At 44.3% G+C, this 27,449-nt stretch overlaps 1 protein-coding gene across 9 annotated transcripts in view; it reads left to right on the top strand.

Annotated features, from left to right (window-relative positions):
- TSNARE1 (t-SNARE domain containing 1) overlaps positions 1 to 27,449 on the top strand; it is a 510,738-nt gene that overhangs the window by 83,152 nt on the left and 400,137 nt on the right. The window contains exon 1 of one of the 9 annotated variants that reach the window (XM_075085935.1): positions 7,404 to 7,682. The exons of 7 other annotated variants lie outside the window; for them this stretch is intronic. The gene's annotated coding sequence lies outside the window, so the exon portion shown is untranslated. Of the gene's footprint in view, positions 1 to 7,403; positions 7,683 to 27,449 lie in introns of those variants that run through there. One more of the 9 variants, XM_075085932.1, reaches the window with a different exon arrangement.

Genomic DNA, 27,449 nt, shown 5'->3' with positions numbered 1-27,449 from the left:
TCTGGCAGGCTGGAAAACACAATCTTATATGGGGTAGCTCTCTGGTCACCAACAGTGTGTGAACATCTGGAGCTTCATCCTTGCTGCTCCATCAGCAGCTTCCTGCATTTTTTTTTTCTTTTTTGGATGCCCATCTTCCCCAATCCCCTACCTCCAGTCATCTTCACTGCTGATAAAAATGAATTACAGCTTAAAATTTAAAGATCTGTCTATCACGCTGTGGTGGTGCATGGGAGCTAAATGCGGTGAAGAAGAGGAATTGGGGGATTTTGCTTTTGAGAAGGAATTTGGTAGGACTAGTGTTAATGGATGAGTCCCCTGATGGAGATGTAAAACCACTGGCACTAACTTATGTAGCAAAGAGTGATCTGATAAAAGGTGAGTGGAAGGTACCATGTGTCAGAGAAGTCAGAACTTGCAGTGGAGTTTGAGCTGAAAACGGGAAGATGTTGATTGCTACGGGTTGTGTTTTTCAACTAACCCCTTCCCCTAGTGCTCTTACCTATCTGGAGCTTGTTGGGGGACAGGGAAATCAAAGAAGGTTGTGCAAGTTGTTTGTAGTCTGTAAGAAGAAATTAAAAATAAATAAATAAAAGAAACGCCGAACCAATCTTTATCAACTTGTAGTCAATAATAATTCTCACTGGTTTCTGCAGACCATAGACTACCACGTTTAATAGGGAAAACGTGTTACAACCCACACAAGGTAATTGTGCGCCTCCTCACGTAATGCGCACTGTAGCCAAAAGTGTCCAGAAATGTGGGTTCAGGGAAAGACGTGGGTTCAGGGTGGCTTGTTGGAACAGGAAGACAGTAAATTCACAGGAGAGAGGAGGTGTGCATGCACCTCCAGCAATGGGCATCACAACTGGTAGGACAAACTGCAGAAGGAATTAGCGGAATCTGTAATTTTTGATACTCTTGTATGGCTCTGGACTTTTTCTTTGGAAGATACCTTTTGTTCACGCAAACGAATTAAAGGGCAATAAATGGGTATTGGAGAACCTATAGCAACCTGAGAGCAAAATAAACTGTTTTAAATTTAGGTTTATAAAATCCTGGAGTGAAACTGCCCGGACTAATTTCATTGGACCAAGGGAAGTTAGGCAGCAAGTAGCTAGAATAGCACTTAAATAACATATTAAATATCCATGTTTTAAGATTCAAAATTGGCGATTGTATGTGCATTTGTATTATGGCCCACATGATCACTTATAGGTAAACTTAACGTAGATGAATAAGAAAATTTTCCTTATTAACTTGCTTTTAAGGTGGATGAATCTGAACTTGAGCAATTTGCGGTAGAGCAGGTCTGAGTAGCCATCAGTTGCACATTAATAGCTGAAATCAAAGCTAGGATGAATGCAGATTTGTGGCTTTTTTTTTTTTTTAATTGTATATCTGCTGTTAAATGCTATTACGTTCTTTGTGTTATTATTGTGTGCAATTTTTTGTAGCTCCACTTTGCCATTTTATTAAGGGACATCTTCGGGATCCCAGGTGCTGTATAAAAACAGGAGATAAAAAGCAGCTTTCCTGTAAAAGTATTTGTTTCAGATGGTGGAGGAATGTTTTAAGGGGTTCTCACATGTTTAATATCTTGATGTTGGAGAAAGGAAGAGATAGGTTGCAAAGGACAAGTGGGAAATACCATCTTATAAGGGAATGGGAAGCAAGTGGAAGAATGGGAGGGTTAAGTCTCAGGGTAAGGGAAACCTGATTTTGCATGAGCCTTCTGAATTGCTTAAAGTGGAGTAAGATCCATATGCCAAAGCTGGCGAAACAGCAGCTGCAATAGTTGGAAGATGAGGTTGTGGGAGCAGCCCTCCTCCCCCAAGCTGTGACCCCACAAACCCAAATGGGCGCTGCAGGAGGTGACCAGGTTCCTGCCCTTGGGGAGCACTCAAGAAGAAAATTCTTCTGATCTTGGGTAACACTTGAGATGGTCGTCAGAACTGAAAAAAAGAAGGTAGCTGTATAAACGTGAGTCTGGAAGATGTCTGCGTGATTTGTGTCGGTGTGAATGGGAACGCGGAGGGGGAAGGAGGAGAGGACAGAGCTGGGAGGTTGGAAGAGCAGATCACAGCAAGAGAACCACTGAATGTGTGAGGCAAGAGCTAGGTCAGGAGAAGAGTCATAGGAACAGGGTTGAGCATTTGGACATTGTTGAACTTGAATGTTCTAATGTCACCTACCGGCTGTGGTGGTTTATACCTGTTGCTGCCTGCGGTGGATTAGCCTCTGCAAACAGCTAAGCACCCACCCAGCCGCTCACCTCCCACCTCAAGCTGGATGTGGGGAGAAAATAGGATGAGAAAGCTCACGGGTCAAGATAACGACAGGGAGATCACTTACTGATTACCATCATGGGCAAAACAGACTTGACTTGGGGAAAATTAATTTATTTCCAATTAAAATAGATTTGGGTAGTGAGAAACAAAGATAAAATTAAAACCACACCTTCCATCCATATCCCAGACTTTTTCCGAGTCTCATGTTCACCCCTTCACTCACAACTCCTCTCCCCACCCTGAGGGGCCCAGGGGTGGGGGTGGGGGTTGCCGTCAGTCCATTCCAGCCCCTCTCATCTGCTTCTCCCTCCTCACACATCTCCCTGCTCCCACTTGGGCTCTCCACAGCCACAGCTGCTGCAGGGAATATCCCCAGTGCCAGGACACTGGACACCCAGCATGTGCCCTTTGGTGTTAATTTGATCTGAGGCAGCTTGAAATAGCCTGATGGGACAGGGAGGAGAGGGGGAAGCCATGGGGTGTGATTTAGGAGTGTTTGGGCAGCGATAGGATTTACATATCACATCTCAGCTAGTAAGAATCCCTCCCTCAGTGGTGTTGGCTCATCAAAGATAGTGATTTCAGCCTGGGGTTTTTTTGTTTTTTTTTTTTTATTTTAATGACAGCACAACATGAAGTTTCTGAAGGAGGGTTGGGGTGATGCCCAGCTCTGAAATATCACCCTGATGCCAGAGGTGTGGGAAAAGGAATTTTAAGGGAGTTTTGCTCTGTGGTTTCTCTTAGGGAGAGCAGGGAGAAGGTTAGCATACCTGTATAACATCAGAACTGCAACTCTTGCTGTGAAAGGAGAAGCTTTATAGCCCTTCTGTCCTATTCACAGCATGTCATGCGAAGTACCTGTAAGCTTCATGCCCCACTTCTCTGTTTTGGAAATACTTTCTTTCCATCATTTTTCCTGTTGAGGTGTGACAGGGCCTGCCTGTGACTATGTTGATGCATATGAAAAATCTCCCTGGAAGGGGGAGAGAGAACCACAAACTTTTTAATAACTAAGATAGAACCCTCTGCATCCCCTGTGGATGATTTGAATGAAGCAGAGATTGCACCGAGTCCTGGCTCTGCTAAGATCCATTGCAGACCCAGGGTGGTAAGAACACCTCTACAGGGGTAGGAGGGCTGATCTTTATCTGAATGGAAAATAGGCAAAATAAAAAGAGCAGCAGGAAGAAGCCACAATATTGCCTAGAGGTTGCTCTGTCTGCTTTTGAAGCATCCCCTGATGTGACCATATCTCCTAGGTGGTTGTAGGACCATGGAACCTGGTCGGATGAAGCTTGCTTCAGGAGTCCAGAGCCCTCACTTGCTTTCGCTTGCTCATTTGGATCTGAAAGGCTGAACTTCGTCTTTTCTTTTCCTCTTTTTGGGGATTTAAGGCCCCCCCTCCCTTCCCAGGATGTCCCTTGAGCTGTTGCTCATGTCCTGTCCAGCCTGGTGAAATCTCTTCTGGGGCAGCAGGTCCAGCTATAAAATGAGATGGTTTTATAGAACACCTTTCAGCCCCCAAGTATCCCATGGTACACCTCAGAACAGTGAGCTCGAAGCTGTTGTGCTGAAAACCAGAGGAGCAGCCCTCAACTTGGGCCTGGGCACGGTGGGCTTTGACAGATGGAGAGGATCTAGCAGGCTCCCAGGCTGGTGTCAAAGAGGATAGAGCTTCCCCAGTGGCATGTTCTTCACCATCTGGCCATGTGTTCTGTGTCTCAATGTTTTTGGGGTTTTGTTTGTTTGTTTTTAATAATTCTTCTGCTGTCTATCTCCATATCTTTCTATGAGAATGTGTGGGAGATCAAGGTCTGTAGATCAGTGTGGTTTGGATGGTGGGCTGGGACTCACAGAATCACAGAATGGTAGGGGTTGGAAGGGCCCTCTGGAGCTCACCCTGTCCCACCCCCTGCTTGAGCAGGCACACCCAGAGCAGGGGCACAGGGCTGCGTCCAGGCAGGGTGTGAATGTCTCCAGGGAAGGGACTCCACAGCCTCTCTAGGCAGCCTGTTCCTCATTTGGGCTTGATTCCTGATTTCTGGGTTTGGGGCCTCAGGCACCACCAGGGAAGAAATACAAGTGCTCTTAAAGTAAGAGAGTGGCGTGGGAAGATTTCCTTAGCTAGGAAACCTCTGTTGGTGAAAGACAATGGGAAAGTGTCAAAAGGAGTTGATTTAGCCCAGAAATTGGAAGTTTGGTAAAGAGGACAGTGAAGGCACCTGGTGTCATGGGAGCAGAGCTGGAGATGAGTTTGAAGTTGAGCTTTGTTGATGGGACCCATCCAGTTGTGCTTCTGCATGGTGGTTTGCAAGCTGGGACCTTGCTGCTTTTCTGGTGCCTGATGCATCATGGAGGGCCAGCTTTTCCACTGTCCTGCCCCTACATCTGTAGTTCCTCCTGGCCTTAGAATCATAGAACCATTAAGGTTGGAAAAGACCTCTAGGATCATCAAGTCCAACCATCAACCCAACACTACCATGTCTCCTAAACCATGTCCCAAAGTGCCACATCTACATGTGTTTTGAAGACCTGCAGGGATGGTGACTCCCCCAACTCTCTGGGCAGCCTCTTCCAATGCCTGACCACTCTGTCAGTAAAGAAATGTTCCCTAATATCCAATGTGAACCTCCCCTGGCGCAACTTGAGGCCATTTCCTCTTGTCCAAGGAACCCCGCCTTGGGTATGCCAAGCCAAACGGCTCCACATTTGGGTCCCGCTGGTGACAGTTTCTACGTGGATCACGTTTTGCCCCTTGTCTGGTATAGCTGCATTTTGAGGAGTTTTGTCTGAGGACGACGTTTCTCTGATCTTTGTGAATACAGGTGTTGGGATCCTTTGTGCATCTTTACACATAGAGGTATAGAAGGAGTGACAAGCCTCAACTTTCTTTTCCTTTTTACCTCTGCTGTGAATTCAAACGGTGTGTAACATTCAGACTAGTTTCTAGGTCCCAGAGCTGCTGTAACGAAGAAAACTGGCAGTCTTTTCAAGTTGTGACCTAAAATAGGATCTGTCTTCCCAAATTTTTCAAGTTTCTGCACATGTAAATCCCCTGGTTTAATGCATCTATTCCTTTTTTATTTTTTTTTTTTTCCCCTCTCCTAGTGCTGTATTTTAAGTGCTGTATGTTAAGTCCTAGTGCTGTATGTTAAGGGTCTTGCGTAAGAGATTTTTTTTTGTTTGTAGTTGTGCCTTCCTGGAAGAAACACTCTACTAGTAAGATACCAAGAATATTGCAAACTTCCATTATCAAAGAAATTTTGTGCAAAGACAAGAAAGATATATGTTTGTAATACAATCATTTAGGTAGAGCAGCACTAACGCAAAGTTGAACACGGTTGTTTCTTTGCATTCTGTTTGTAAATTTTAAAAAAAAGATCAAACAGCAAAAAATCCTAAACAAACAAGAAAAAACTTGTAATATATAATGGAGAAGAGTACGAATGCAATTTATTTGTATAATTTAAACATTTCCACGAAGACAGAAGCAAGGGTACAATGTAAATAGCTCCTGGGGAAGAGGATGCTTTCTTTTTTTATGGACTTCAGTCAGAAAAGGTGGTGTGTTGGTAGGCACTGCTCTTCACTCCACCAACTGGTTCAAGAAAAGCCTCCAGTAGAGGGGTTGCTGATCTAGAGGGCGTGGCTTGGAAGCTTAATAGCAAAGGAGACTTTTTTTTTTTAATCTGGATTCATGAGACATAAGCTCATCATTTTCTGCTGAACATCAGTTTTTCACTTCAGTTTCACGGCTGCCATGAGGACCAAAGAACCACGTTCTGAATGTAAGTGAACCAGGAAATCTGTACAAGAAGACAGTGTGTATGTCGTGTCATTTGGGGGTTTTGGGGAGGGTCTGGAGGAAAGTGATGCTGCTTTGTTTTAGGGGCTTCAGTTTTTGCATGCCAAGGGAGCAATTTCCCAAACTGGTCTCAGTAACCTAGTCTAAATCAACCTCTTATCCCATCTCGTTTACTGGAGGTTTTACAGAGCTTTTTGGTGGTTTTAGTGTCCATCCTGTTGTTCCTACTTTGCGTTGATGGGAGGAATGAAAATATGTATGATATGGAGCAGCCTGTATCCCACCTGTGCCCAGGGGAAGCAATGATTTTGCTAGAGAAAAATGCTGGCAATTGCCTCCAAAATAATTCATTTTGAAAAGAGGTTTACTTGTCAGCCTTTCTGCGCTGGGATGTGCTTGAGGTCCAAGGCTTCTGCCGTTGCTGGCTTGAATGACTGAACTCTGACACTGGCTTTAAAGAGCATCACAAAATGAAGTTTGAAGATAATGCTGTGAAAGAGAAGGGGGGAAGAAGAGCGGGGGAAGAAGAGCAGGGGAAGAAGTGGTGTCCCCTCCAAGCCTTTGCTTTCATTTGCATAGACATTCATAATTTAGTTGAAAATGGGAATTGGGCAAGTTTGAAGATCCTGGAGTTGATGCAGTTGATTTACCGAAAGATGATGGTTAGGGGCTTCCTGAGACATGTGGTTACTTCAGGGGTTTTTTATTAATATTTTTCAATTTTAATTACTTGCTAAATACTTCAGGTGTGTTCCCGTGCAGTTTCTGTGCACCAGAGCAAGGTCTGTCAATGCAAGCTCAGGGCTAGTGTGCTTTGTCCCACAAGGAGGGTGTCAAAGGAGACACCCAAATTAAGCAGTTAATTTGGTATCTATAACAAAGGAAAGGCAGGAGGAGGAGAAGCAAGGAGGAGGACGGAGACAGGGAAAGCTACTTGTCACAGTTGCAAAGAGAATTAAGGAAATGCTGAAGAAACTTGATCCCAAAGAAAATTCATTTGTGCTCCAAATCCATTCGATTCATGCAAAATAACACTGGGCTACCAGAGAATAACCAGGTTAGCTCAGCTCTAGTCAGCAACATCAGTGGCAGAATCATCATCCTAGAGAAAATGTTGTTGAAATAGCACCCAGATGCTAATGAAGATGATGCTGCACACTTCGCAGCCATGGAAAAGCTGTGTGACACTGCTTGAAGCCATCCCAGATTGTTTTTTCTCTCTTTTCAAAAAAAATCCACCAAGGCAGTTAAGGTCCTTGCATCCATGTATGTGCTGAGCTTTGCCACTGAGTGTAGCTCTGGTGATTTCAGTGGCTGGATTGTAAAGCCAGAAGGAATCACTCTCATTAACTAGTCTGACCTTTTCATAGCAAATACCTTAAGTCTTTTTCCTTTCATTTATTTGCCCTCTGTACTAAAGTATATCTTTTAAGTAGGGGAGGGAAATCTAAACGTAGATTATTTCTCATTGCTTTTTTTTTTTTTTTTAAATTTCCACAGTAGATTCTTCCAGTGTTAATGATCCCTCCTGATGGAAATTTTCACCTGGTTCCTAGTTTGTGACCAAGTTTAAAGTTCAGCCTATGGTGAGTTGGCTTGTTTGGCTAACCAAAGGGTCAGTTAAAGATTATTTCCATACAGTGATGATGGATACATAAATATTTAGATGAAGTTACACCGACATGTACCTTTGGTTAAGCTAAACATATCATAGTCATGGAAAAACTCTGCATTTCCAATATTTGAATATTTCTCCAGATTCTCTTTTGATGCTTGGCCAGTGTTTCACAAAACTTGGCAGTAGAGTTGGATCCAATGTGGCCATAACTGGGAGCGGCACTGAGAGGTATGGAAGTGACTTCACCATGTTGGCAACCTGTTGGCACAACATTTTTAACCAATTCCATTGATCCTTGCATGACCTTAAACTGTTTCTACAAAGTCATTCATAAAAACAACCCAGGGCCAGCCAAGAATACGTTCCTATTGGACTGGAGAGCTGGAGAGCTGCTCTGCAGGAAGATCTGGATAGGCTGGAAGAGTGGGCCAGCAAGAACCTTATGAAGTTTAACAAGGTCTTGCACCTGGGAAAACATAATCCAGGAGTGCAGCACAGACTGGGATCCACCCGGCTGGAGAGCAGCTCTGTGGAAAGGGACCTGGGGGTCCTGGTGGACAGAAAGCTCAACATGAGCAAACAGTGGCTGCTGCGGCCAAGAAGGCCAACAGGATGCTGGGTTGCATCAAAAAGGGCATCGCCAGCAGAGAGAAAGAAGTCATCATCCCGCTCTACTCAGCTCTTGTCAGGCCACACCTGGAGCGCTGTGTACAGTTCTGGTCCCCGCTGTACAAAAAGGATGTGGAGAGGCTGGAAGGGGTCCAGAGAAGGGCCACCAAGATGATCAGAGGACTGGGAAGCTGCCATATGAGGATAGGCTGAGAGAACTGGGTTTGTTCAGCCTTGAGAAAAGGAGGCTCAGAGGGGATCTCATGCCCATGTACCAGTACTTAAGGGGTAGCTACAAAGAAGATGGAGACTCCCTTTTTACATGGAGTCCCATGGAAAGGACAAGGGGGAATGGGCACAAGTTGCTCTTGGGGAGATTCCGATTGGACACAAAGGGGAACTTTTTCACAGTGAGGACAGTCACCACTGGAATAATCTCCCCAGGGAAGGGGTTGACTTGGCCACATTGGACACTTCCAAGAGTCGTCTGGACAGGGAGCTGGGCCATCTTGTCTAGACTGTGCTCTTCCTAGAAAGGTTGGACTGGATGATCCCTGAGGTCCCTTCCAACCTGTGATTCTGTGATTCTGGAAACATGTCCCAACTCTGGTAATTGCATGCATGTAATTATATCCTGATATCCTGTGTTTGATGAGTTTTTTATTCTGGGATGTGTTGGGTTTTTTTGGTCACTCAAGATGGTGCTCTGCCTCACAGGCTTCAGTATTGTCACCCTTATCAGTGCGACTTGTGATCCTGGGGGAAAAAAACATGACACTGAGTTCAATAAGCCATAGTTTCCTTAAATCTGTACTGAGTTGAATATTTACCAACTATTTCTTATGGCTGAGATTTAGGTTACCAATAGTTGGAGAATCAATGCATTGAGCTTCCCCTTGCTGGAGAGAAAGCAAGGGTTAAATTGCCCACCTCATCAGGAATTTAAAATATTCTCCTTTAATAACTGAGTCCAACATAATCTGTTTCTTTTTCTTTTTTATTCCGTCCCCACCCCCCTTCTTTTACCCGATTTGTTGTTAGGCTGGCAGGCCATTAATGAGCACTGTATTATCTGTTTTACTCTTTAGCTTTGATTCAACATTAGCTTTTCTTCTGGAATTTCCTTGATTTTTTCCAAATGGTGTCACAAATCATCACTAATGAGCCAAATCGCTGCTTGCTGTGCTCTTTCACAGTGTTAGTGCTTATGCTACCGAGGCTTGCTGGTTTTAATCACATCTGAGCTGCTAGTTTTGAACTTTCCTGAGCAACTGATGGGGTGGACAATAATTTCCACTGGCTTTCAGTGAAATTTTGTATTTGAATGTTTTCCAGATATTTAAAAAAAAAGTTCCAAACTTTCTTGATTTTTCTGAATTATTTCTTAGCTCAGTCTCTCCCATCCCATCCTGCACCAGTTCCATTGTGCACGTTAGCTTTTGCCCTTTTTTTTTTCCACTTATTTGCTTTTTTTGGCAATGATTTTCTTGTATGTTTTGGGGTTTGTGTGTGTGTGTTGGGTTTTTTGTTGTTATGGTGTGGGGTTTTTTTTGGGGGGGTGGGGTGGTGGTGGAGTTTGTTTGCTTGATTGTTTTTACCAAACTGCTACTCTTCTTTTATTTTCTTTTTTCTTTTCTTTTTTTCCCCAAGTTCATATATAAGTATATGGTTTTGGAGTGGTTTATGCAGTTCTTTGCCCCATGTAAGAAGGGTTGCCTTCTTCCCTCAGTAAGAACCGTGGGCATTTGGAAAGGGATACCTGTGAAATTCCTACATGCTGTTGATATTTTGATCACCTTTTACACACCCAGTTTTCCCTTCTCTCTTTCTACTTATGTGCCTTTGTAAAAAAGACCTTCTAAAACCAGCAAGGGTTTATATTACTCTTATAGGTGGGGGTTTTTTAACAGTTGGGTTTTTTTATAAGTGATCAAATCACGATTACCTAAGCAGCCACTGATTTTCAGTTCTTTGATCAACTCCTCTATATCATGATGAGGTCTAACATAAAATTCCCTTGAGCGGTGCACGATGCTTTCTGAGGCAGAAAACTTGTCAGCTGTAATATTAAATAATTCTAGGGATGTTTTAGTTCTGGCAGCAGGAGACTTCAATCATATGCCAGTCAGACCAAAGTCTCTTTAGGGAACATTTTTCCTTATACTTCATGGGCAAGTGTTGGTCTTCTCTGGTGTGTCTTCTTATTCTGCATGCTGCTTGGTTTGTCAGTGGTGTGGAAGTACTGGCATATGTGGCTTTAAATTCTCTTCCTATGTTGGTCCCCGTTGAAGAGGTTATGGCCTGGAAAAGTCATGTCCTGAGTATGCAAAGGCCTCCACGTTTTGATGGGATCCATCCATACGAGGCTATCAAAGCGTCCGTAATGGGAGAGCTGACCTTCACTCTAGACTGCAAACAGAAATTGTGACCGTCTGATTGCTCTTCTGAGGGGCTGATGGGTGAAATAACTCAGTCCTGTCTAAAAGGTTGATGCTGATCTACTGAATCAACCCTTTTAATGATTTTTTTTCCTTTTCTGATGGTTGTACTGAACTGTTACGAAGCTTGCATCCCTGTCTGCAATGTTGGCTGAAAAGGTCTTGGTTGACTTAGTCATGTTGTACATCAAAAAATTATTCAAATGCTTTATAATTTTACTTCATTAAGTGAAAAAGTTTGACAGATTTCTGCGAAGGCTGATGGATGTGGTTTCTGGTTTTCCCCATAGTTAAAATAGCATGAGAGGTTGGGCTGTACTACGACAGTGGAGATTTCTGGCAGAATTAAGAAAGGACGAAGCTCTCTGGAGAGCCCAGCTTGAAACCACAGGCTGGTGTTTACCCTCTCCAGAGGATTTTAGGTAGTGGCTGATGGGGCTTATTGTTATTTGGGATTCTTGTCCCTCTGTTCAGTTCATTATAGGCTTGTCTTAGAGATTAACAAATCCACACTGTGCTTAGAATAATGTTTTGAGACTTAGGTGGGAAATCCAAATATTTTAAAGAGATGCTGAAAGGTATCTCAGGGTTTTTTGGGGTTACTTTAAAAGCTATTTAGCTTATAAAATGGAAATTAATATAAGTTTGTATGTTGTAAATTTAAATACATAAGTTCACATACATGCAAAACCAAAATGACTTTCACTGAAGGAGAACTGCCGGAGAAGAGCTAGAGAAAGAAATGCCTGAAAGTTAAACAGTTCTTCTCCTTCCAGAAAATGCAGCTTTCAAACCATTCAGTTTTTGCGAAGTAAAGTCAGTCTCGAGTTTCCAGATCCTGAGAGTCCTTCAAGTTTAATTTATCTGTATTGGCTTCAGTGACTGAGAAACTAGGCATACGTGAGCATTTTGTTTTAACTAATGGCCCTTCAGAGCAGCATCTGGATGCTTCAGCGGTGTTGAGATAGGGTGTGAGGCATCTTAAAATAGCAAGTAGATGCAGGGAGGAAGAAAAAACAGCATTTTCTCTGAGGGTCTGTTGTCTGCCTGGACCTCAGGGCAGTGCAAGGTGTCTGCATAGTGAAGACTTTTAACCCTGCAAATCACAAAGCTAGATTTAGTTTTGGTGGTTTTGTGGGTTTTGTAGTTTTTAATTACTTTTGACCCTCGAATTCTCAGAACCATTAGTTGAGCTAGAAGAATTTTCTTTGTATACATCCGACACTGTTACCTTCTGTACCTCTTTTTTAAAATTAAATAGCCACTAAAGAAAGGCTGTGCACACTCTTGCAGACTGCTGAGTGTAACACTTAGAATATCTTGTTGTTCTTGTGTTCTTGTTTGGACCAGCATGGAGAGAAATGCCTGGAGGGTTTATCTGCGTTCTCTTTATTCTTCTAGATTTATAAATATACACACAACTAGGAAGATGGAAAGAAAAAGGAGGTTTGCAAGAGAGTGAGCTAAATCACTGAAAAACAATACCATGGGGAAACATGAGCAGAAGCAGCAAGGGTCAGCCTGCCTTAATGAAATTACATCGTTTGAGGTTGTTATTTTAAGAGCTATTCCGTCACGCCGTGCCTGGGCACCAGTGTCACGCTGTTAAATCAGGGAGGCTGAATTGGTTCGGTGTGCTCTGAGACAATACCCTGATACAGGAGGGACACCCTGATGGTTAAGGTTAACTCATACTAGTGGCTGCTGTTACGTTCTGACAGCTAACTTGCTGTTCGCTGTGCTTTTCCTACTCTTAGATGGGGGAACATCATGAACAGTGTGGCTGCGGTGGAAACGTGCTGATTATTGCCATGTTTTTAGTAGTGGCCGTTGCACGTGGGAGTTATGTCATTCATAAAGTGCTTAGCTAAACTTGCTGCTTTTTTCTTTTTTTTTTTTCTTTTTTTTTTTTTTTAAAGTAAGTGATGGTTTTGAAGAACTGCACTTGAATTTGGTTGCCATGGCATGTGACGGAGGTCTAGTACACCTCCTAGAAAGCACAGCCTTGACTTTAAGGATGGATGTTGCAGCTGAGATCCTGGATAGCTGATGACAGTCCTCATCTCTCTGAAGCATCTGTGGGGAGCAGGATGCTCTCCTAAGGACATGGTGCATGCCACAACGGGGTAAGGAAGAGCTCTGTGCCTTTCTGAGTGTAGCCAACACGTAGAGACATCTATATTGCTCTGTAATACCTTATTCAAGATAAATGCCATGAAAAGCCTGCAACGCTGGACAAATTTGCTCTGCCATATGCTTGTGGAGGAGTATTTTTCTGAAGCTTTTATGTATGACTGGTAATCATCGATTGGTTTAGAGAGACATTTCTGAAAGTGTGAAGGGAAAGGAAGGGCAGCATGCTAATTTGAATTAATTGTAGTGCTTATCAAGTCGACATCCAGTGGAGACCAATTCATTATGTAGTCTCTTCTTTTGCTTATAAAAAGCATAACGCTGCATCGAACAACACATCCAAGGCCAGCTTAAAAAAAACTGGGATACGCCCTAACATCTGATATGCTGTAAATTCTTATGTGAAATGGGTTTGGAAGCAAAGCACAGTGTGGTTTCTTTATTTGGTTTCCCCTTTTAATCGGCAACTAAATGAGAGGATAAAGAGTGGTCAGGCATTGAAACAGGCTTCCCAGAGAGGTGGGGGAGTCACCATCCCTGGAGGTGTTCAGAAAATGTGTAGACGTGGCACTTTGGGACATGGTTTAGGAGGCATGGGGGTGCTAGGTTGACAGTTGGACTTGATGATCCTAGAGGTCTTTTCCAACCTTTATGATTCTATGATATAGTTCTTTGTGTTGCACATTGCTGAGAAGACCCAAGAGAGATCAACACACACCTTGAATACTGTGTTCAGTTTTGGGCCCCTCCCTACAAGAAAGACATTGAGGTGCTGGAGCATGTCCAGAGAAGGGCAACGAAACTGGGGAAGGGTCTGGAGAGCAAGTCTTCTGGGGAGAGGTTGAGGGAGCTGGGGGTGTTTAGCCTGGAGAAGAGGAGGCTGAGGGGAGACCTTCTCACTCTCTACAACTACCTGAAAGGAGGTTGCAGTGAGGTGGGTGTTGGTCTTTTCTCCTGAGTCACTAGTGATAGGACAAGAGGAAATGCCCCCAAACTGCATCAGGGGAGGTTTAGATTGGATATTAGGAAAAATGTCCTCACTGCAAGAGTGGTCAGGCACTGGAACAGGCTGCCCAGAGAGGTGGGGGAGTCACCATCCCTGGAGGTGTTCAAAAAACGTGTAGATGTGGCACTTCGGGACATGGTTTAGGAGGCATGATGGTGTTGCATTGACAGCTGTACTTGATGATCCTAGAGGTTTTTTCCAACCATCATGATTCTATGATTCTCTGATTCATTCTGTGAAAATTCAGGTTTAACACAGGCATTCTTATGGAGGGAGTTCATGTTCTAAGGCCTTTGGCTCCCTTACTGAGGACAGGGAGAAGAACAAAGATGCATAGCCTTGAGAAAGAAATCTGAGAGCCATGCCCTGGACCTTCATCCTCCGGTTTCACCCCACTGCATTCACCTTGTTACCTTTTACAGCAAATCCATCAATACCAAGCACTGCCTGCATGCATGCCCTGAAACAAAAGGGTTGAAATACTGGATATTGTTGCTGATGCACAGTCACATCCTTCTCCAAAAGTCCTGCCAAGACCAGCGGGATTATTTGCAGTTTAAGGGGTTGCTCCATGTTCATCATCTCCATCATCTACAGGACCGCAGCAAATATAAAGTCAATCTGCGTATCACATATGTATAAACTGCTCCCCCCTTCTTCGGGAGCTGGGGTCTGGCAGTCTGGATGTTGGCAAATGGAATGTATGTTTTTAGGAGCATAAAACTGAGAACTTTTTGGCTGCTCTTAAATGAAAAAGTGGATACTTTACCCTTATGACACATGATGAAGTATCTTTTGGTATCTACAGACAGCACTGTCATGGGACTAGGCTGTTAATTTATTATGTGAATGATGGTGGTATCAGCCTGTGCTTATCTGAGCTAAGTCTATTTTAATGAACAAATCCATGAACTTGGAATTTAGGAAACAAATTTGGGCTAAATTAAGCAAAGGGACAGTTTCTCTTTTCAAAGAATTTTAGAATCAACATTGATTAATTGGAGTCACTTGCAGTAATTACAGCCGAGACTGAAGTCTGTTACGGGTTTTGGGTTTGGGATTTTTTTTTTCCTACATAACATCATTCTGTCTTCTGTGAGGGTTAAAACAAAAAAAAAAAGGCAGGTGGAGAGTGTTTGGTTTCCACCTCATCAAAAAGAAACGTAAGTTTTGGTGACAGAAGATCTGTAAATATTTTATAGAATTCAGCCGGGAATCCATCTGGACAAGGTTTCTTTTTTTAGCCTTTCATTCTTTTATAGTTTCCCTTAATTTTATCTGCAGTGAGTGGCTATCTCAACTTTTTGAGTTAGATATTTGGAAATGGATTTCAAAATGTTCCCTGCAAAATAATGGCCTGGTAGAAGCATGTATTTCCTTAAAACAATTTAAAGTGGGACTACCCATCCCTGCTACAGCTTGAACATACTCTGTTTTGCAATGAAACAATTTACTCTGAAGCATCTGCAATATGTACAGTGCCTGGCAAAATTTAATTGATGGAGTTGTTTATGATACTTGAAATAGCAACAATATCTTCTGATTTTTATGAGCAAGTAATAATTAGGGGCAGATTCTCATACCTTTTCTGGATAAAAAATTTAATCCTTAGATGAGACAGCACAAAGAGGGAAGTACTGTACAATTTAAATAAAAAATTTTCATCTCATCACGAAAGGAGACCATTAGACACAACTCTGTGCACCCTCCCTGTGCTCCCACGAGCATAACGGCCTGAATTGTTTGGTTTTTTATTTGAACTTAAACTATTTTGGTTATGCTCCAGTTGCAGTATATTCATTTCCTTCCTATAACATAGTGAAAGTAGGTTTTGATTTAAAAGGTACAATGACAGAATCACAGAATGGTGGGGGTTGGAAGGGATCTCTGGAGATCATCCCATCCCACCCCCTGCTTGAGCAGGCACACCCAGAGCAGGGGCACAGGGCCGCGTCCAGGTGGGGTTTGAATGTCTCCAGGGAAGGGACCCCACAGCCTCTCTGGGCAGGCTGTGCCACTGCTCTGGCACCTGCACAGGGAAGGGGTTTGTCCTCATATTCAGGTGCCCATTACCCTTGTCCTTTGGCCTGTTATTGGGCACCACTGGAAAGAGCCCAGTCCCATCATCCTGACACCCACCATTTAGACATTTTTAAGTATTGATGAGATTCCCCCCTCAGTCTTCTCTTCTCCAGACTGAACAAACCCAGGTCTCTCAGCCTTTCCTCATAAGGGAGATGCTCCAGCCCCCTGATCATCTTGGTAGCTCTGCGCTGGGCTTGCTCAAGCAGTTCCCTGTCCTTATTGAACTGCGGGGGCCCAGAACTGGACGCAGCACTCCAGATGTGGCCTCACTAGGGTGCAGCTGAGGGGGAGGATAACCTCCCTCGCCCTGCTGGCCACACTCCTTTTAATGCAGCTCAGGACACCGTTGGCCTTCTTGGCCACAAGGGCTCATTGCTGGCTCAGGGTCAACTTGTTGACCACCAGCACTCCCAGGTCCTTCTCAACAGAGCGACTTTCCAGTAGTTCAGCCCCAGCCTGTGCTGGTGTGTGGGGTTGTTCCTCCCCAGGGGCAGGACCTTGCACTTGATCTTGTTGAATTTCATTGGGTTCCCCTTGACCCAGCTCTCCAGCCTGTCCAGGTCTCGCTGGGTGGCGGCACAGCCTTCTGGTGTATCAGCCTCTCCTCCCAGCTTGGTATCATCAGTGAACTTGCTGAGGTTATGCTCTGTCCCTTCATCCAGGTCATTGATGACTATGTTGGCCAGGACCGGCCCCAGCACAGACCCCTGGGGAACACCGCTAGTGACAGGCCTCCAGCCAGACTCTGCTCCATTGATCACGACACACTGAGTTCTGTTGTTGAGCCAGTTCTCTGTCCACCTCACTCTCCACTCATCTAACCCACACATCCTTTGCTTGCCTTTTCTATCTTCTTTAAATTTAAAGCTAGAATTTCCATCTTTGCATAGCTGACTTGAAAAACAAAAAAAGTTAAAAGACACGTTAAATGTGACTTAATTGGGTTATTTACCAAGGGGATGATAAATACGGGAGAAGAGGAGTCATGAACTTGGCAAATGGTTCTGGAAATCAAGAGATGCCTTTGGACTTTCTCTGATGGGTCTTCAGAAGAGCTTTATGTGCTTTAGAACTCACCAGCCACTATGGTCCTTCCTCCAGAGGTCTCCTAAGAGCTCTCCAAAGTGGTGGAAATCTTCAGAGGAGGTGGGAGGGGACATGGACCTTGTATTCTTTGTGAAGATCCATGTTGGGTGGTGATGCCCTACTGCTGTGATTAGTTCAGCCAAGGATTTTTGTCTGAAGTCACATAAGGCCCACATGGTCATGAGTTTTCTCTGCTTTCCTTTGCTTTTGGGAGTTTGGATTTTCCTCTGGTTGATTCACAGAGGGAGAAAAGTGGCCAAACCTGTGAGAAATCTCCTAGACCCTCCACTGAAATAGGAGGGGAAACAAAACCAACAACCTGTGGAAGGGATGGAAACTCCTCTAACATTTGTCTAATTCTTTTTGCCCAGGGCTTCTTTCATTCTTTTTGTCACTTTTCGGGGGGTGGCGTGGTGGGTGGTGGTGGTGGTGTCAAATCTCCTCTGTTCACTTTTTCTTTTTTTGACATTTGTCTTCCTGTACAAGCTATTCCATGCTTTTCATCTCATCCTTGAGTTTTCAGTTTCCTTTTCCAAACAAAACACTTTTTGCTTGCACTGGCACCTTGCAGCTGTAATTTCCATGGCTTATTTTGTGCCTGTATAGGTTTGGATGGCTTCCCAAAGCTTTGAATGTAACACAAGCAAACGGTGCAATAGAACATTTGAAATACAAGGTTTTTTGGTCCGTGTCCCAACTGCATTATAGACTCTCCTTCATTTTATGTTTTATTTATTTCATTTTCAGAACACTTCTTTCTTCAGGCTGAAAAAGTTTGAGAGATAAAAAAATATAAGTTAAAAACTGACTGCATGCATACAAGGAGTGAGAGGAAACTATTGTCCTCAAATGTGGATCATGTCCTATATGTAGAATCAAGCCACTAAAAAAAAAACCAAAACAAAACCAAAATCAAACTAACAAAAAAATATCCAATAAAAAAATGGGGCCAGCAAGATTAGACAAGCTTGGATAGAGAATAAAAAAAATAATGTGTAGAAATATGAGTATTTCTACTCAGTATTGCAGTTCTGTGTAATGATGTTGTAAAGGGAATGACTGTGTGATGAAAGTGCTGTGGGCACTACCATCACAGGCTGAAAGCAGGTACCGCAGAACAGGATCCATCTCTCGCCTCACCTTATTTGGGACCTAAATATTTTTGTACCTTACAACCACCTTGATTCATGTACTTCCTTTACAGATGTGCAATTATACATCATATTTACATTATTTCTGTTAAGAACAGTAAAGTGAAGCACAGCACAGATGCATCTTTTGCACACTTTTCATCAGATGTGAATTTAGCATCTGTTAGTTCCCAGTGCCCATTCCCAACTTTAGTCTTGTAAGACCTTCGTAAACGCACAGACAGATTTAGATTTGAGTCTGCCTGAACAGGGAAGGATGCTCAGCCAAGGTGGCTGATGGGCCTCTGGTGATGTTCTTCCTCTCTCCTTTCTAAGTGTTTCTCTTTACTTTTGGGTGGTAGAGATCTGGTGATTCTTGATAATATGGTTATCTTGAAATATGGCTCTTAGGGCTGGGTCTAACCTAGTTTATAAAGCCAAGATACTGGGGTTCAGTGGAGGGCATAATCACCATGGTCATGGAAAGAGGCAAGACAGAGCTGTTGACCAAAGGAGGCAAATTTCAAGTATCCTGGCAGCTCTTGAGCTGCCCGGTTCTGTGCTTACCTGAAGGATTTCCTTCTGGTGTTGTCATATGAAAAGACAAACTGTGTAAGGACAGGGATGTGTAAATGTGTCTATGCAAGGTGGACCAAATCCAGTCCTGTTGTGTGCTTAGTTGTGGCTGCTTTGTGAAGAGCATGAGAACAGGGCAAATAGAGCAAGGCTTCTCCCAGTGTTTTCCCATGTTCTCTGAGTCAGAGGTGGTACATTTAATACAATGTGATGGATTTTTTTTCTCTTCTTCTCATAGTCCTGTTTCATTTTTAAACTTGTGTAAGATTTTATCTTACACAGGAGTCTATGACATGGAATTCTTGCTTCCCTAGACTTTACATGGAGGAGTATCTCCTTTCTTTCATTCCTGTCTCCTCCTGGATTTGCTTCATTACTCCCCAGTTCTTGCACTGGAAAAGAGGGAGTGGTTTGCCTTTTCCAGGCGACTCAGGGCTTCATGGGGTGTTACTTTATGGGCTTTTCCCCCAACCCCATCATTCTTTTCCAGCTTGAATAGACCTCACCTGTTTAGTTCTTCTGCTCTCTTAGGTGGAAAGGGGTAGAATTAGACAGAGCACAGAAAAGGGAAGTGAAAATGAGCAATTTAAAGGTAGATTTATTTTTTCTTTTAATCTACTGTATGTTTATCCTTCCCAGGAGCCACCATCTTCCTCCACTCCCTCTCTTTACTGAAAAGTAGTCACCTCGTGCGCATCTCGACTTGCTTTCCAGGCTTCACTGACTGCACTGACTAGCCGTGGGTGCTCAGATACCTTTTGCACATACTGAGATTTAGGTGCCTTGCCTTGGAGCGTTCCCACTCTGCCAGCCCAGAAGGTTGTGCATCACCAGTCAGGTCAACCAGCCTCACATGTGCCTCACAGGGCATCTCAGATGATACTTGGCACCTATATTTAGACATCCCACATTGCGTATCCTGTCTTCATCAGGCTCTTATATGTGGCTAATTGTATAAAAAATACAAACCGCTTTTTGGGTGGGGAAAAAATGCAGTCTGTATTTTTAAGGGCAACTTTGTGCTTACGTGCAGGGTTTGATAGTCAGCTGTTTTGCTTTGGCTTGTTCAGGGCTTGGCGTTCTTCTTGCATGAGTCACGCGCTGAAGCGAAGCTGCTTTTTCTCCTTGATATTTGCACTTTGTTCCCTTTGGTGCCGTCATGTGCTACACAAGCTTATCAGCAGGAAGGAGGAGTTCCAAAGTGTGTGGCAGACGATACCAAAGCTGGGAAGTGAGCTGAAATGGGGCTTTTTGTGGTCTCTGGTTCATAACTGATTGGAGGTTGTGTCAGAGCAGACCTGACCGATATGGTTTTCTCAACATGATGGTAGATGTACCTGTCATTAGGGTGAAAGAAAGCTGGGAAGGTGATAAGTTTAGTCCTCCGCAGGCTGCCTCATGCTGTTAGCCGTCTCTGATGTCTCCTCGGCAAATGCTTTCTGAGCAGAGCTGGTCTGGAGAAGACGAGCCTCTTTGACGGCATGTATTTATGCATTCAGATGCTTCATGTGTGCTTTCTTGTTGTCCTTGCCTATAAGCCTTCAAATGCAGTGAAATCTCTTTTCTCCTGTTATGGTAATTCTGTGGTTGCCTACCGCGCTCTGCTGCAGGCAGGAGACGTGGCAGGAGGCTCCTCTCCATCATGGAGAGTTTCCCCTCTCTGGCTGATGAGGGGTGGTTGGTAACACGTTTTCGTAGGATTTAGGCAAATTTGTTGCTATGGTTTTCAGCTACATCACTCTGGTGAATGTCTGTGGTCAAAAACATCACTATTGCTTGTTCCTCTTCAGTCCACGTTACTTATTTTCATCCTGTTGCCTTGTAACAATCAACTCCAGCAATTCCTTGCCCGCCTGCTACTTTGCACCTACTGCGAAGCATCCCTTGCTTTAAAAGCTTATTAATTTTTGATGGTTTTTATTTGGGGAGGGGAAAAGTTGAGGTAAATGTAGCCAAGGCGGTCACCCTCCCTCCTGACTTAGGGAGATCGTGTTGTGGTTTAAAAATACATAAAGTCCTTCTGTCAGAAGCGATTGATGTGCTGTTAAGGTCCACTTGGAATAATCAAGGGATCAACGAGAGCAGACGTTTGAACTAAGGACTGAGGCCCACCAGCTTTCTAATCTCAGCTGCTTCAACTTGCCAGAGCCTCAAAGGCACTTTACCTTTACTGCAAATTGGAGCTAATAGTAGTTTCTTTCCCTTTCAGCCGTGTTCTTCATCGGTAGGGGGTCTTGGCAAAGGTGGACGAGTTGGAAAATTGAACATGCTTTTTTCTTTTTTTTCTCTTCGACTTGTACAGTGGCCCAGGTTCAATGGAGGTTTTTCAGCAAATCCATTTCATTTGGGCAGGAAAATTGGCTCACAGCCATTGCTGACTCCAGGCTGTGATTCACAACGGGTGGCCTCAGGATCCAGTGCAATCCTGAGGATCTTTCTGCATTTTCTTATTTTTGGAGCACACGTATTTTTGATACTTGGTTTTACTTTATCTCACAGTATGGCCATTGTTTGTAAGTCTTTTGTAGACTTGTGTGAAGATACATAGTTGGAATAACTGTAGAAGCACAATGAGCAGAGCAAGAATAGAAATGTGAAAAGGGCTCTTCTCAGCAGAGGGTGGTAGTGTGTACAAGCTGGCCCTCCTTGCCTTTTCATGGCCTAGATGATTTGTATAAAGAGGGAAAGGCAATAAGTACTTATTTGGATGCAATATTCCCAAGGTGTTTTGCATGGGTCCATAAGTAAATGTGACCACTGGGGTGTTTTGATCTTCCTTTGAGGTTATTCTTAGGGGAGAGCAAGGACTAATTATTTCATAGTTAGATGATGGTTACATATTAGTTGGCTCTTTGCCCATGTTCCAGCTAGTCACTGCTTGGGATTGTATTGAACTATCTTCTCTCTATCTCCCTGAAATATTTGCAGATATCTCTGTTTCTGCACTTGGTTGCGTGGGTTTGTGAGTCCCTCTTTCTATCTTTTCAAAGGTGGCCTTTCATTCCAGAGCATTCTGGGGATGCCCCAAGCCACATTTCAGCTCCTGCCAAGACATAGCATCTTGAATTGCTGGTTGACCTGGGCTGCCCATGGTCACTGATGTTTGGTGTTTGAACATAGAATCATGGAATCATTAAGGTTGGAAAAGACCTCTAGGATCATCACGTCCAACCATCAGCCCAACACTACCATGCCCTGAAGTGCCACATCTACATGTGTTCTGAAGACCTTCAGGTATGGTGACTCCACCACCTCTCTAGGCAGCCTGTTCCAATGCCTGACCACTCTTGCAGTAAAGAAAATTTTCCTAATATTCAGTCTAAACCTCCCCTGACACAAGCTGAAGCTATTTCCTCTCATCCTATTGCTTGTTACTTGGGAGAAGGGACCGACACCCTCCTCACTACAAGCTCCATTCAGGTAGTTGTAGAAAGCGATAAGGTCTCCCCTCAGCCTCCTCTTCTCCAGGCTGAACAACCCCAGCTCCGTCAGCCACTCCTCATAAGGCTTGCTCTCCAGACCCTTCCCCAGCTTTGTTGCCCTTCTTTGGACACGCTCCAGCACCTCGATGTCCTTCTTGTACTGAGGGGCCCAAAACATATTCCATTTTGCCTTCCTGAGTGCTGACCTCTGAGTGGAAAGAAACCTGGAAACTGCTGCACAGCATCTCATTGGTTTTCGTTCAGTTCCCACTTAAAAAACCCCAACAAGAAAAAAAACAAGCAGAATGCCCCCCCACACCCACACACAATATTTTTCTCCCCCAGACATTAGGCTTTGAAGACTTCTGTCCATCATGTGGCCAGTGTAATAGTTTTTTAATTCTCTCATCTCCACAGCCATCTGTTGACTTGATTTACACCATGCTTAACTGACTTCTGTCATCTCCCATGGTGCTGGTAGGAAACCTGAAATGAAGATAGCAAGTTGTTTTCTGTTTCCTGATGAATCACTACCAAAGGTAGAAGTAGATTCTTGATTTTCCACTGTGTACTTTGTCTTTACACTAGACCATGCTTTTCTCATTTAGCCTTCTGCAGGATTCATTTATAATAGGACTACTGGTGAACATTGGTGTAGATGAGAACTTAGGCTGATGTATATTCTGATTGTGTGCGTTGAATAGCAGCATTTCTACTTTGGGAAGTAGTACACAGGAAAAGAATGATGTTGGGTTATGGGGGAGCAGGATCCAGGGATTTAGGAATTAATTACTTGATTAATTCACGCATCCCATTTTACCCTGTATCTCATGGCCCTAAAACGTAGATCTGTCAGAGTATTCCTGTGGATTCAAAACTGCTTGCCACCCTCAGATGTATTTTTTCTTATTCTGTTGAAATCCAACATAAACTTAGAAATCCTATTTCTAATTGTGATAAGCTAACCTGGTGTGTTGCAGTTGGTCTTTCTCCATTCATGCACTTATATGTTTTATAATTAATAAGTTTACTCTTAACTACACAGTGCCAAACTAGACAGAATCACAGAATCACAGAATGGTGGGAGTTGGAAGGGACCTCTGGAGATCATCCCATCCCACCCCCTGCTGGAGCAGGCACCCCCAGAGCAGGGGGCACAGGACCGCGTCCAGGCGGGGTGTGAATGTCTCCAGGGAAGGGACTCCACAGCCTCTCTGGGCAGCCTGTGCCCCTGCTCTGGCACCCGCACAGGAAAGAGGTTTTTCCTCATATTGAGGTGGAACTTCCTGTGTCCCATCTTGTGCCCGTTGCCCTTTGGCCTGTCATTGGGCACCACTGAAAAGAGCCCAGTCCCATCATCCTGACACCCACCTTTCAGATATTTATAGGCATCGATGAGATCCCCACTCAGCCTTCTCTTCTCCAGACTGAACAAACCCAGGTCTCTCAGCCTTTCCTCATAAGGGAGATGCTCCAGTCCCTGAGCATCTTCGTAGCTCTCTGCTGGATTCCTCCAGTAGTTTCCTGTCTTAAACTGGGGGGCCCAGAACTGGACGCAGCACTCCAGATGTGGCCTCACTAGGGTGCAGCTGAGGGGGAGGATAACCTCCCTCGCCCTGCTGGCCACACTCCTTTTAATGCAGCTCAGGACACCGTTGGCCTTCTTGGCCACAAGGGCTCATTGCTGGCTCAGGGTCAACTTGTTGTCCACCAGCACTCCCAGGTCCTTCTCAACAGAGCGACTTTCCAGTAGTTCAGCCCCCAGCCTGTGCTGGTGTGTGGGGTTGTTCCTCCCCAGGGGCAGGACCTTGCACTTGATCTTGTTGAATTTCATTGGGTTCCCCTCGGCCCAGCTCTCCAGCCTGTCCAGGTCTCGCTGGATGGCAGCACAGCCTTCTGGTGTATCAGCCTCTCCTCCCAGCTTGGTATCATCAGTGAACTTGCTGAGGGGACGCTCTGTCCCTTCATCCAGGTCATTGATGAATCTGTTAAACAGGACTGGACCCAGCACAGACCCCTGGGGAACGCCACTAGTGACAGGCCTACAACCAGACTCTGCTCCATTGATCACAACCCTCTGAGTTCTGTTGAGCCAGTTCTCTGTCCACCTCACTCTCCATTCATCCAACCCACACATCCTTTGCTTGCCTGTGAGGATGTTGTAGGAGACAGTCTCAGAAGCCTTGCTGAAGTTGAGGTAAACAACATCCAGTGCCCTCCCTTCATCGACCCAGCCAGTCACGCTATCAGAGAAGGCTACCAGGTTGGTCAGGCATGTTATCCCCTTGGTGAAGCCATGCTAACTATTCTGATAACCTTCTTGTCTTCTACATGCCTGGAGATGACCTCCGGGATGAACTGCTCCATCACCTTTCCAGGGATGGAGGTGAGGCTGACTTGCCTATAGATTCCTGGGTCTCCTTCTTGCCTTTTTTGAAGACTGGAGTGACAGTGGTTACCCTCAGGCACCTCTCCTGCCCTCCAGAACCTTTCAGAGATGGTGGAGAGTGGTTTGGCAAGAACATCCGCCAGCTCCCTCAGCACTCACGGTTGTATCCCATTGGGGCCCATGGATTTGCCAGGATCCAGTTTGCCTGAACTGCCACCTCTTCTACCCTGCCTGTCCTTACGAAAGAGCCTGTAACCATCCATTGCGATCCCCCAGTCATCTGAGTTGTCCCACCATGTTTCGGTTACTCCTATGATGTCGTACCCTTCAGAGTGGGCGCGGAGCTCCAGTTCCTCTTTGTTACCTAGGCTGCGTGCATTTGTATACATGCACTTGAGGTGATTACTCTTCTGTTTCATCTCTTGGGAGACAGCTAAGGAACCTTTATCACCACACTGCTTGGCCTCACTTACTCCCCCGTTGGACGTGCTGGTGTGAGCATTTTCACAAGGGATCCCACCCTCCAAGTCCTTCAGTTTAAAGCCCACCTCACCAAGTTAGCCAGCCTGCTGCTGAAGATTCCCTTACCCCTGTTTGTTCCCCATGCTGCGTGCATTGGTGTACAGGCATTTCAGAAAGGTAACTGAGCACGCAAGTTTCCCTGGAGGGGTGCATGAGGACCCACTACAGCCGTACACACCCTTGAGGTGGTTGGTCTTCCAGTTGTCATCTTGTGAGGCAGATAAAGCACCTTTGTCACTGCTCTGGTTGGTCTGGCGTATTCCACAATTGGATGTAATGGCATTAGCATCGCGACTTTGGATCCCATCCCCCAAGTCCTTCAGACACAAATACCCTCTTCTCTGTATTCCTCCTCCCTGTTTTTTTTACAGCAAATAGACATCAATATTCATCTTTTGTAACCTGTGAAAAGGCAGGTGAAACCTGGATTCTGAACTGACTGGAAACTTAATTTTGCTGTTCACTGAAGTATGTAATACTTCTGTGTTTGTCTAGCATATGGATAGATTAAGACCGTTCTACATGCAAAGTTCACAAAAAGTAGACAACATGGCACAAAACAGCAAATAGAAGAAGGAAATGCAGGGGAAAAAGAGAAAGAAAACCCTTGGTGGATTAGAACAGACACTGTTTCAGAGCATTTATATTAGAGAGATTCAGGGCTGGAAGCCATCTCGATCATGTTTTCTTGCAGGAGCTGGAAGAAATGTTTAACCATTATTTTAATGTCAGTTTAAAAAATAGGAAGGGTGACATCACATTTTGATCAAACTGAACAAACAGTGACCCGGCACTAAGTCATCTAAGCACTGCCATCCATATAGCCTGGAGTTGAACAGCAGAAAACGTTGCATATAACTGCGGCGGTAGACTCCCAAACATCTTCAGTCTCCCAAAGACAGTCTTTCTTCTTTTCTCTTGATCTAAATATCTCAGTATCAAGGAAGCCTGATTGCTTCTCCAGGCGAAAAGAAATTTGGGTCCTGAGGGCTGACCTTGCTAGTGCAATCACTTTGTCATTTATCACACTTGGCTGCTGCTTTTGGGAACCAAACTGTTTCAGTGTGTGCTGCCCTGTGCTTTGAAAATGGAAGACATCCATCTTTCCATGGCATCTGTGATCCTTTTGATGGAATACTTTTTCTAGCAGCCCTAAATAGCTACTTTTGCTCTCAAGAAGTTTATACAGCTTAAACCGGGGGTCTAGGAATCTGAGATTCCCAAGCTAAAGAAAATATATCTATTCCTTATTCTTGGCATTTGCCTAAGGCCAGCCTGTCTCTGGTGTCACTTAGCAGGATTTAAAGACTGTCTTCAGTTCTTTTGTGAGAAGACATGCAGTCAGGTCAATGTGGAAGAAAAGTCTGTGTATTGAAGTGGCAACTGGGACTGACATGAAAGAACACAACAGGCTTCCAGATTGCTTACCTTACCTCTGTTCTGCATGTCTGATACGCAGACATTTGTGTAACGTGAAATGTATGCAGATGATTTGCAGGTGTTCGTTCCTTCCCTCCCACCTCTGTTGCTTATGATTTCCTTCTCGTTTATGTTGCGTGACAGTCCATCAGATCTTAAGTCCTTTAATGTCAATAGGAGGTCTTAGATGGACCCTTCAGGAGCTTGGTGGGGATGGAGTTGCCTTGTGATCGATAAGAAAGGGTCTGGTGTTCCTGATGGGTGCTGTTAGCTGCAAATCTTGGGAAAGAATGACTGATTAAAGAAAGGTTTAGGCAGAAACTGTTAATGCTGAGTTTGCATAGTGTTACTGAGCTGGTGGAAAAATGAGATTAAGTAAAGGTTGCAATCAAGTGTGCTCTGGCCAGCCAGAGCTCTTAGTGTCATCTCAATGAGAAGCACAGCAAACCAACTGTCTCTGTGGCTCAGTATATATCTCCATAAAATGTCATGGATGTCTTATCTCGGTATCTCTGGCTTTGCAGCCTATCCTGATAGTATCTGGTCCTGAGACAAACTGCTCTGCTCTGCTGCTGGAGACATCTATGATGGCAGCTACACCACAGGGAAGAAAAACTAAATCTGTTAGTAAGTGATCAGATGCTTTCCTGAAATAAGGCTTTGATGAGGAAGAATGCATAAAGAGAGTTTTTCTCGTTGTTTCTTAGCAAATCTTCAGAATAGCAGAAGCAGCTCGTTTCTGAGATAATCCATGCTGTTTTTACTTTGCACCTACTCCACAATGCCTTAAGGCTGTGGGTGTTCGCTTCGCTCAGTAGTACACTTCAGCTGGAGGAGGGTAGACAAGAGCATGCTTCAGTGTGTTGAATCAGGTTGTTTACAGTCATAAGTGACATTGTGCCTGTCAAGTACTACATATG

This window comes from Phalacrocorax aristotelis, chromosome 2 (genome assembly GCF_949628215.1).
Source record: "Phalacrocorax aristotelis chromosome 2, bGulAri2.1, whole genome shotgun sequence".
NCBI classification, from domain to species: Eukaryota; Metazoa; Chordata; class Aves; order Suliformes; family Phalacrocoracidae; genus Phalacrocorax; species Phalacrocorax aristotelis.
This window is presented reverse-complemented; position numbering and strand designations above follow the sequence as displayed.